This window comes from Stegodyphus dumicola, chromosome X1, assembly GCF_044657685.1.
Source record: "Stegodyphus dumicola isolate Sdum_Otavi_A_Nest chromosome X1, ASM4465768v1".
Lineage (NCBI taxonomy): Eukaryota > Metazoa > Arthropoda > Arachnida > Araneae > Eresidae > Stegodyphus > Stegodyphus dumicola.
This window is the reverse complement of record NC_140780.1, coordinates 197,131,049-197,143,419: the sequence shown is the minus strand read 5'-3', so window position 1 is coordinate 197,143,419 and position 12,371 is coordinate 197,131,049. Positions and strand designations below refer to the sequence as shown.

The window sequence follows — 12,371 nt, the reverse complement described above, 5'->3', positions numbered from 1 at the left end:
ACGTAAAAGCGTAGCAATTGTTCTTAAGAGTCCATTAATATTCGTATCTTTTTAATTAGATTTTTTTCTTCGAAAATATTGTTTATATGGCCAAATTTTAAGTCCTTCCCTCCCTTTCCTAAGAAATTTTGCATTATAAGTTAAAATATTTTCTAAATGTAACCTTCCAGGAAGCGAAGGGGATTTAAAAAATTGCATTTAAAGTAGCAGTTATAAAGCTTGTAAGTAAAGTAAAAAAGCTCTAGGAAGGGTTAATAATATGAAACTAAGTAAAGAAGATATAACCCAATCCTTTATAGGGAGATCCTTACCATTATCATTGAACAAAATGGATGTCCGTTGTGGCTTAGCAGTACCTGATTTAATTCTTGATTTTATGGGTCTGGTCGGAAAAGCATAAAGCCATTGCCAGTTTATTTCCGATTTCGAGGTAACATTTCACAAATAAAAATATCTTCTAGAGATACGCAGCATGCTATAGAATTTGCTGGTAAAAATTATCAGAAAGAGCGTTAAGCATTGTTTTCTCAAACCTAAGCTAATTGTTTCTCAAACCTCTCAAACCTCGGTCTAAGCCAAGAACAGAAAGAGTTGAAAGTTGCCAACTTAGATGCATACCGCAATGTTGCCCTAGAAGACATGTACGGCTAGGTAATTTGGATATGGCAAAGCACACTAGTGCTATCTGTTTAAGGGGAGGGATGCTTACGTGTTGGGATCGTGGAGAAAACCACGAAACCCAATCATGCAGCCAGCCTCTCAGTATACAGTGCCTTAACTATTTGGCCATTTATGGGGCTACTTGGAATTAATTAAAAGAATAACATAAGTAAGCGAATGTTTTATCTGTGAAGTCAATGTTAGTTCTGTGATAATCCCTCTGATAATGTATTTGAGAACAGATATGAAATTATCTCATGGACAAATTATCAAACGACTGCCAGAAAAGGGAACAAGAAACCTTGCTGTTAACAAAATATTTCGTATTTCTGAAATCAACATTCTTTTCCAATTTAATCCGGTAATACAGGCGGCTGCGTTTAAAAGCACAAAAAAAGAAAACATTTGCACTAAACAGTACTTAAACCACTGCGCAGGAAGTTTTCACATAATTCAAAGCTTAGTCCATTAAAAATGGGGAAAAACTTGCAAATATTTGCATTAATTAAAACATAAAAATGTAGCTTTGTAAGTTCTTTACTTTTTTTTTATATATTTCATAGACTTCAGTATTCTTTCCCATAATATTTGATGCAAACTTTTCGCTCGATAAATTTCATTCAAATTTTCTCCTCTGAACGTGTCTTCACAGAAATTGCTTATGCAGAACAATAGCATTGCTGTGCAACTTTTTTCAAATAAAAACTAAACATGAGTCAGACGTGCTTGGTGTATGTATAATCAAAGGTAGCCAAACTGCAAAACTTCTATGATGCTGCAGATGATACCAGACTGCACATGAGGGTATTACGATCCGTAGCAATCATATGCACATAATGTTCGATAATGTAACAAGATCGGTGATATCCTACATGTCGAAAGATATCATAGGTCCTATGAATCGAGAAGATGGTCTTTCATCAAGCGTTCATGTTCTTACTTATATGCCTTCTTCACTCTAACGGAACATTCGGATGAAAAATACAAATGCCAGTTAAATTATGATCACTATGACGATTTAATAAGTCATTTTATAGAGTAAGAAATGCCTAATCGTTAAATACGGCACGCGAAAGTTGTTAAGACGGATTTAGCCATAAATAATTGAAAATAAAATGAAGGCATTTCATAAACTTTAATTTAATACCCTCTTACATTTCGTTTTGGAAAATGTTTATGCAATGTTTTTATTGAAGCGAAATCCTTTTTCTTCCCAGCATGTAATTCTTTAATAATTTTAAAAATGTTCATTATTTTCTTTTGCATTTGTATTACAAAAATTGTTTATGTTTGCGTTTTGGATAAAATTCTCGTAATATTTTTTAAACAGCATAAGTATTTATTACGTAAGTTCTTTTTCCTAGTCTTGTTGGAAAAAGCTGGACTAAGTAGCCTAATGATTTACTTATAAGTTGTGAATATTTAAATATAACTATTTCTGCTCTATATTCTGTTATTTTTTATTGCTGTTTAACTGCTAGCAATAATATTACAGTATTTATTCTCTTTTACTTTATTATTTACCAATTAATCTATACGTAATATGAATTGCATTTTTCGAGAGACTTTTATTATATAACTATTTAACATCAGTTTATTTATAAAAAGTAAACTTGTTTTAATGTCCAATTGTTTATTTTTCACGTTAACGGTCTATTATTAGTTTATACAATAACTAATTATTTCATAGAATAGCTAGGTAAAGTGTGAAATTATTATTTTATTACACACTTTAATAGATTTGACTAGTCATTTTATGAAATACCTAGTTATTCTTTGAAAAAAAATGAATTACACTCTTTAAGGGTAATATATATATACATTACAATAAAATTTTTTAAAATCTAATATAATCATACCACGTATTTTTGATACACTGAGGTGACAAAAGTTATCGGATACTTCCTAATATCGTGTCGGACCTCCTTTTGCGCAGCGAAGTGCAGGAACTTTATGCGGCATGGACTCAACAAGTCGTTGGAAGTCCCCTGTAAAAATATTGATCCATGTATGCTTGTATAGACATCCATAATTGTTGCCCGGTGACATGGCGCACTGTTAGCCGTAAAAACTCCATCGCTGTTTGGGTACATGAAGTCCATGAATGGCTAAAACTGGTCTCCACGTAGCTGAACATAACCATTTCCAGTCAATGGTCGGTTAAGTTGGCAAAGGACCCTGGCCATGTGTGAAAAAACAGCCCAAACCGTTATGGAATCACCGCCAGCTTCCAAGTTGCCTTGTTGACAACTTGGGTCCATGGCGTCATGGGTTCTGCGCCGCACTAGAAGCCTACTATCAGTTCTTAGCAACTGAAATCGTGACTCATCTGACCAAGCAACAGTTTTCCAGTCGTCTAGGGTCCAACCGATGTGGTCACAAGCCCACGAGAGGCGCTGCAGGCAATGTCGTTTTGTTAGTAAAGGCACTCGACTCATTCTTCTGCTGCCATAGCCCATTAAAGCCAAATTTCTCCGCACTGTCTTACCAGACACATGTGTCGTATGTCCCACATTGACTTCTGCGGTCATACTATTTCTGCGGTGTTGCTTGTCTGTTAACACTAACAATTCTACTCACACTTCGCCAGTCTCGGTCATTAAGTACAGGTGGTCGACCACTGCGCTGTCCATGATGGGAGGCTGTGCCTTAAATTAGGTATTCTCGGCACACTCTTGACACTGTGAATCTCAGAATTTTGAATTCCCCAACGATTTCCGAAATGGAATTTCCCATGCGTCCATCTCGAACTACCATTCCGCGTTCAAAGTCTGTTAATTTCCGTCGTTCGACCATAATCACGTCAGAAAACTTTTCACATGAATAACTTGAATACAAATGAAAGCTCTGCTAATGCATTACCCATTTATACATTTTGCACGCGATATTACTGTCAACTGTATATTTGCATATTGCTACCCCATCACTTTTGTCACCTTAGTTCATATATATATAAAATCAAATTAATGAAATGAAAATGACTCCTGTTAAAAGTGCAAATTATCTAAAAACTAGAATTTCAATTTGAAGTTAACATCAATTCCAATCAACTATGCAATTTATGTATAAATTCCAAAAGTTCAAAAATAAATTCAAATATTTTTAAAAGAAAAATGAATATGTGATCAAATTAATGAAATGAAAATGACCCCTGTTAAAAGTTCAAATTAACCAAAAACTAGAAATTTCAATTTGAAGTCAATATCTATTCCAATTAACTATGAAATTTAAGTACCATTTCTAAAAGCTCAAAAATTAATTAAAATATTTTAAAAAGAAAAATTAATATACATAGTCAAGATATAATTATTATAAAAAGATTAAATCAGAATTTTGGTGATACGATCTAATAGGAAGAACATACATTAAATTTCGAACAAAAACAAAACAGTTCAATAGAATAACGTAACAAAAATAATGTAATGAAACAATAAACCAAACAGTTGAAAATTCTTTTCAAGGAGCAGCAGAAAAATTTTTAACAGTTTTTCTTTTTCTGAAGTATGTCTGGATGATTATAAATTAATGAAATAAATCAAAAGTACCAAATCGAAAACAAATTAAATTAATTACAATAATATAAGGCCATTAATTTTTTGATACAAATAAATAATGCAATAAAGTAAAGTATAAAAAATTTGTAAAAGTATTTTTTATTTTGATAAATCATCTTCAAAATCAGCTCCGGAGTAACCCAAAACAAAAATACTGCATAAAAGTTAAACTGTATAAAATACGAATTTTCGAAATTAGAAACCGCATAAACAACTGGTCAAATTAAGAGCAATAAGCTAAATTATTGTTTTTTAAAACTGTAAAAAAACTCTTACAAATTAAAAGGAAATAAATTTTTAAAGTTTAGATTTAAAAGAACGAAACTTTAAAAAAAATTATAAAAAAAAATCGAGAATATCCAAATGTGAAATATTTCTGCAAACAAAAAGGCTTAAAATTAGGAGAACAAATAAATTAAATGATAAATTATAGTGAGAACTCCTTCGAGAGATTAATGACTAGGAAAATTTGTCAGAATCCATCCACATGGCATTGGTGAAATTAAATGCAATAAGCTAAATTAATATTTTTCAAAATATATAAAACCAAAGAAATAGCAAAAATACTGCAAAGCAATTCATTTTTCAAGTAAAAAACCTCTAAGGAAACTAAATAAGTTATTTTTGTTGAGAATGGAAATCTATCGTCTAAAACGAAAAATACTTCGAAAGATAAAAGGCCTAAAATTAGCAAAAAGAATAAATTTAATAATAAATTAAATGGAAAAGAGAAAAGAAAAATTAAATACCTGTTATAAACATGTTCCTTGGCATCATTCTCTGCATTCTATGTGACTGGAAAGAAAGAAAACTGACGGTAATTGTTGAATCGAGGTGACTGGTAAGACAGTAGTTTAATAAAATGGAAAATAAAAATTCGAGATCTGAGTTGAGTGGTAAAGAAGTCGCCTGCGGAATTGAAAAATGAAAAAGGAGCAGCGTTTAAAAGCAGTGATAAAATTGGTAAATTTAATTACTGAAATAATTTTTTTTAAATGTGAAAAATTGAAAAAATTAATTTTAATTAAAATATTTTAACTGTGTGGGAAAATCGAAGTAGTCTTGAATTTAACATTGCAAAAATAAAAGTAATTTATAAGCAATGAGGAGTAGAAAAAGTTGTGAGAAAAAAAAAAAGGTGAGTAACAATAAAAAGTCGCCAGCTACTTGGATGGCCAGCCTGGGATAGAAACACACATTCGTTTAGAACAGAGCTAGAGGCATTGTTTACATGAATATTCACAACTGTTACGCACCCAGAAAATACTTCCAAATCTTGTTTAAGTATTTTCTATCATAAGAAATATGAAAAATGAAAAAAAAAATTGATTTAATTATTATATTTTGATTATTTAAATAATTTCGCAGCATACTGCGCGACTTTAATAATTTATAATTTGTAATGTACATTCAAATTTATGAGCATTTGTTTATATATATGTATATATATAAATGTATGTGTGTGCGTTTGTGTGTACACATACTGTATACATATATATATATATGTATATATTGCTGCATATACATCTAATGTATAGATATCAACCCTTTATAATCTAAAATTAGGGCCCACCAGCGGCCGAGCGGTAAAGTCGCTGAACACTGGTAGTTCGGTCCGAGGTTCGAATCCCGCGAACGGGCTGGCTGCATGGGCGTTTTCGTGGTTTTCCCCATGTGTAACGTGTATACGAGCCAGTTTCCCTTAGAAAGTCCTCCACGAAAGGCATCCCTCCCTTTAGGCAGATAGCCCTTGAGGCTTTGCCATAATCACACACACACCTAATCTAAAATTACGCGCAAAGCGTGTGCGTGTGTTGCGTGAAAGTTTGTAATGTGTTTGGAAATTATATTTTTTGAATTTAATTTACGCTAATATGATTTAAATGAAACTTAATTTCAGTAATAATCAGTTGCATTTTCTGTAATATTTCCCTCCTTATTTGCTTTATATTCACCACATTTCGAATTTTCCCCTTCCCTTTCTGGTTAAAATTATAAGATTCTTTTTTCGGTAAAATCTCTTTTCTGTTTTCTTTAGGTGTCTGTTTCCTTACAGATATTTATCAAAACACACTAAGCAAATGCAACAAGAAATCAAAGGGAAAACTGAAATTTATATTTATTTTTTATCTGAAATCTGAATTCTGTTTTTTTACAAGAAATTTTTCTTGGTTATACTTTGCAGTTCAAAATGTGAGAATGACAACCCTCGTTCTTTTGTTCATTGAATTTTGATCTATTCGTATGTAAACAGTTATACTAATCGAAAATGAAATCGCATTACGAAGAAGAAATAGGTTTAAAAGAAAGAAATTGTCTAGGTAATACGTTTAATTGATTAATGCTTCAAGGGGAGGTTAACATATGGGCGAAAAGAGTCATTTCAAATGAGAAATGGTGATAGATTAATAAACACTGTAGCCACCACGATGCTGAATGGCAGCATGCGAACCGTGCATACATTTTTTCGTATAGGTGTCGTACGACATTTCGTGGTGTGAATCTCCATGCCTGTTCTCTTGGCCAATCAAATCAGCAACGGTCCGTGCTGATTGTGGATGAGGCTGGATTTTTCGTCCAATCATGCCCCATATGTGCTCGATGAGATAAAAATTAGGTGAGCTCACATGCCAAGGCAACACTTCGACTAGTGAGCACGTTGGGTGATAGCAGCGATATGGGAACGAGCGTTATTCTGTTTGAGAATGTCCCTGGAATATTTCTCAGGAATGGCAGCACAACTGGGACAATCACCACTCTGACGTACAAATTTGCTCTCAAGGTGTGTGGGATAGCAACGAGAGTGCTACTGCTGTCATAGGAAATTGGTGCCCAGAATATTCCTGGTGTAGGTCCGTAATTCTAGGTGTAGGTCCAATGAGTCTACGTCATAGATAGCTTGGTTCCAAGCTCTCACCTGACCTCCTCCTAACCGCGGCCATCACTGGCACCAAGATAGAAACGGCTCCTCATCTGCGAACACAACAGATCTCCCCTCCGCCCTCCACCGAGCTCTAACTTGACACCATCCAAGTCGCAGATGTCGATTATTTGGAATTAGTGGCGTGGCCGCTTCAGATTCTTAAGCGTAACAAGTCAGTTGGCATTTATCACGTGATGTTCCATGTCTCAACAAATGACCCTCTGGACAGAGAGATTTTTGAAACGGGGATCGGGGAAAATTTGGTCAGTAGGGAAAATTCTTCCGTCAGTAGGAGTGCTCATGAAGCGGACGGGGGAGAGAGCGGCTGAAGTAGGAAAGGTTTTGTCAGTAGGGAATATTGATGAAGAAGGGGATAGAAGGGGATAAAATAGCACAATTTTGACGGTAGGGATAAAAAGAGAAATCCGCGCTACAGAGCGTCTGACTCGGAACTGTCTCTCATGAAATCGATTCATTTGAATTCGCTGTGTTCCTCTGGTGTGAAAAACACCTCCAATGTCTGCTGCAGATGCAGTGTGATGGCCCACAGACATGCGGGGAATACAGCTGTCTTCCCTTTGAGTGGTGGATTTCGGCCTTCTTGAGACAATACCTTTTCGTGACCTTCGTTGCCAACAGGGAAACACTGCCAAATCTACTTGCAGTATCGCGAAAAGAGTCAACCTTTTCGTAGCGCCATTACACGGCCTCGCTCAAACTCGGTAAGCTGGTGATACTGCCTTCTCCGTCTTCTTAAAGGCATTCTTGACTCAAATCTCGCTCACAACGCTCGATGCGGAAGATAAACAAAGCACACGAAGATTACATCGCATATTTAAAGCAAACGTGATTTTCATGTTCATTATGCCGCTACTAGTGCCACACTTATTCGTTTAGCGCGAAATTTGAAAAGATGTTCTAACACGCCTTCCAAATTTAATTTATTCAACACAACGCCTTCTGGGTGTTGGGATTTTATTTTACATCACTGTGTAAACTTCTTTACTTCTTACTATAATATGATGGCATTTCGTTTCTGATAAAGTTTGTAGGTTTGGAGAAAACTTACTGGAAACTATTTTCATCACGTTTTGCAGATGCTTATGCATCATCGAGCTCTTTTCCCCTTATTAACTTTCAACTGAGAAAACTTCATATATAAATGCACTTCCAAACAATGAGATTATTCTTATAGCAAAATTCATTACTGAGGACATTTATCTTAACAAATATAAGTACATATAAAAGCTAATCAAATCTGCATCTTCAAATGCTTGAATATTTGCATCACATTAAGGAAGTAATTAGCTCCACTTCTAGATTTTCTGGTTAGTTATTCATGTTCGCTTTAAAAGTAATGAAGATAACGTAAAATTGGACGATAAATCATTAAAATCAATACATCTATCTTCGAATTCTGGTCATAATAATGCTACTTTTATTGCCCATTTTTGAGATTTTTCATTTGAAATATTGTAAGAAAGTCAATTGTATGAAATTTACGAAATTATTTTTTATTAAACTGAGTTTCCCATTACGATTTAACTTTAATATGTTGAATACAAGCGCAGAGGTCTGTTTTCAAGGGTCATATGGTTTCGATGCAAGCTTGATTTCGTGGTTTATCCAAAGTGCAACATACATATGAGGAATGTTCACGAAGAAAGCTTTATTCAAAAATTTGATTCCAAAATAAATAACTCTCGATTTCATTTCTGTAATCTAAATACTTCATTCCTTTACTTCTTTATACTTAGAGTTCAGGAATATGATATCGCAATTAAACAAAGTGTATGTATTGCAACGCAGACCGATTCAAACGCGTATTAAAACCTAATGATAGTTTAGTAAAGCACTTTATTTGCAATAACTGGCTCAAAGAATGTTGTACAGGACTTACGCAAATCAAAATCAAAATTACTATAAAAAATTTGAGACTAAAATATTTATTTTAGTAATTTGGTTAAAAAAAAGCGAAACTTATTTAAAATTCGTATTATAATATTTGGAGAAAGTAACTTATAGCCTGGTGGTATTAATTACAGTATTTAATTTAATCAAAAGATTTAAAGACTCTTCAGGCAAAATAAATTGGTATTATTTAATTACTTGTTTTTTGTAAAATATTTATGTCCTGAAATTTTAAGGCTTTATATTCAATGCGAATTAACGAGAAAACTATGAACAGTCATGCAAGAGGTAATAATTCACTGTAAACGTTTTTAATGACGTTGGAATTTTCGGTGATCGTAAGATATTCAAAACCATAAAAGTATGTATATATTATGAAGTTAGAGGACAATGATAAAATAATAAATAATAAAATAACAAGTCACTGAGATCGTTTTTAACGATGTTGGCGTTTTTAATGAATCCTAGCTGATCGTAAGATGTTTAAGAGTATGAAAGTATGCATATATCATGAAGTTAGAGTTCAGTAATGATGGTAAATTTCATTAACCATGCATGATACTAATCTATTAACACGGTGCTCATTTTTGTGCAACAAAACACATTCATCTATAAAGTTCTAGTATTTTCTTGTTTCTGAGTTAGATAACGTTTTTCTTATTGATAACACTTTTCTCTTAAACAAAATTGCTCAAAATCCTTCTATGCCAATAGCCTTTATAGTTTGCTTGTTGCATTTTTTTTTTTTTTTTTTTTTTTTTTTTGTCTAGATAATGGCTGTTTATTATGTTACGTTCTCACTATATTTCTACACTAAGATCCCGAAATCTTGTTAACTATATATTAGGATATATAATACGTGAATTTTCTTTCAGTTCCTCAAAAGTATTGGAAATTTGCTCTTAAACGCTATTGAAACAATGTTTTGCATTCTTATTTTTAAAGCCTGTTTATTTATAATCTTCAAGTCTTAGATATACATAACTAAAAATTCAAAAAGGAGAAATATAACTAATCCAATAACACATTTCTTGTACATTCAGACGCAATGGAAAACTACATGTAACTGGAGCGGTGCTGGTGACTAATAATGATAATTTAATATTAATTTTACCTAAATTCATAAACCTAATAAGATTTATTTCAGAAATCAACTGGTTTAAGCAATAGAAGTATTTTAGCCGTTTCTTCTCTAAAATAGATCAGTGTAATTACATTTTTCAAGATGTTATTGACTGCTAAGCAACACATTTAACAATAGTACGTGATTGTATGGGAATTATCCATGAATTACTCATGTCAGCTACATGTTGCGGAATATCTAGAGTGGTCTGTTTCAGGGCGGTTTATTTTCAGACACGGTAGATTTTCTAAAGGGCGAAAATGCAATTAAAAATAAGGCTGCTGTGTTTCACTCAACTTTTCTGAATTTAAAACAGAAAGGAATTCTAATCAAGTGCAGGAACACCTTCAGTTTCATTTTTTAATTAAGTGAGTCTAATGCGTAAGATTAAAACTTCAATTAAACCCAAAATATTAACGTGGTTTTAGCTCATTAGTCGGTACAAACACATTTAGAGACAATAAACTTAAACAGAACAATGGGAAAGCTGTAACTTTTCTCCTTACGGGGGTGGAATTTCTATATACGCCTCTATTAACAGGCGAGTATTTCTCAGTGGAAGGCTGTTTGCATAAGAAAGAAAAAGATCAAGGTCTGTTTTGGAACTTCAGTTACTTGACAAAATATTAATTAAGTTTTTTTCAGGAAAGTAATTAAGTTTTATATAAAGGCTTTCGTAAGATTCCATTTAAATATTGCGGGAATGTAATTTATTGGCTTTTTAGAAGCGTTTGAAGATACATATTTCTTTCCCAATTTTTTTTCCTTTTATTTTTCATTTTGGATTTTCTTGGAACTTTTACAGGTTAAAAAGTGCTTACTTGCGGACACCAGTATGCTTTACAAATATTTTAATTTCATGTTTTTATAGATTGCTGTATTTTTTTATTTAATTGCTTCAGCATTTAAATTGCAATAGTGTTAATTTTCATCATGAATTATTTTAATTTCTCCAAGTAAAGTAAAAAACTCAGAAGACTATAAGCTCCAGGAACTATCGCTAAATATTCATTCCTTTTTTGGACAAACAGCACACGGTCGCAACATCAGAGTTCTCAGTGTTTTGCCACGTAGTGCGATGCTAGCAACAAAGAACTGGAAACAACTAGAAAGTTAGGAACAAGTGGAAAATTTGGAAATGATAGGAAAGAAAATGAAATCGATATAATGATTTAAGTTAACCAAAGTAATACGAACTTAACGATTACCTTTCAAATCGACAATGAGAATTGGTTTCATTTTAATAGCTTACGAGGTTACGTAAATATTGACACGGCATCTTATTTAAAAAAAAAAAAAAAAAAAAAAAAATGTTTAGACTTCTAAGTTAAGAGTTCACCAGCCTCTTAAAATGCAATCTGAAATTGTTTTACAAAAACTTTTAAATATTGCTTTTCAGGGTCTGCATATCAGATAAAAAAAATTGGATTTAGGCGCATAATAAATCTAGCAATAAATAATTAATATACTCAAAATCTATACTATTGCTAATTGTAGGTACAAATGGCTCCGAAAATGTTGATACTGATGATCATCTGGATTAGGGGCGGAGAAATAATGCTATGCAATAACACAGACGGAGCTCTCTAATTACAAACCTATCTGAAAAAAAGACACTACGAATTCATAATTGCGGTAAGGTTATTTATTGGGACAAAGCGTCCTAGGGCATATTGTAGATTGGATATACAACCAAAGACTCGTATTCACGCTATATATGAGGAAAGCGAGGAAGAGATTACAACTACCTCATTCAGTCACTGGAATCAAAATGAAGTCTAAGTATTTATGTTTAGTCGTCTTATTCATACGGCCGCCTGTGAGCTCAAGCTCCCTCAAGTTTCTGTTGACAATCGTAATATATATTTTATATAATTACCTAGTTCACATAAATTGATATTAACTTTATAGGATTCCTTTCGACTCCATAAATATAAATCCTATCTTTTGTTCGTGCTGCGCGTAAGCTAATAGACCCAGGGATACGAAATTTGGTACATAGATGCATCTAGACAAGAGCCAGTGCACCTCGAAGCGATTTTTTTCAAAATTCGAATGAGTTTTTTTTATTTTATGTTTTTGATGAAATCGCATCAAATTGATAATCATCTCTCTTTATATGCCATTGTTGCTGATATCAGCACTGTTGCCACTCGTAAAAATGAGGGCGCTAATTCTGTGCAGTTTTTAAATTTAATGT

The 12,371-nt window shown here is 32.9% G+C and overlaps 1 long non-coding RNA gene across 1 annotated transcript in view; it reads right to left on the bottom strand.

Moving 5' to 3' along the window:
- LOC118180839 (uncharacterized) overlaps nt 1-5,028 on the bottom strand; it is a 98,616-nt gene extending 93,588 nt beyond the window's left edge. The window contains exon 1 of the long non-coding RNA XR_015038584.1: nt 4,964-5,028. This is a non-coding gene — a long non-coding RNA (uncharacterized LOC118180839). The remainder of the gene's footprint in view (nt 1-4,963) is intronic.
- Between the last annotated feature and the right edge of the window lie 7,343 nt (nt 5,029-12,371).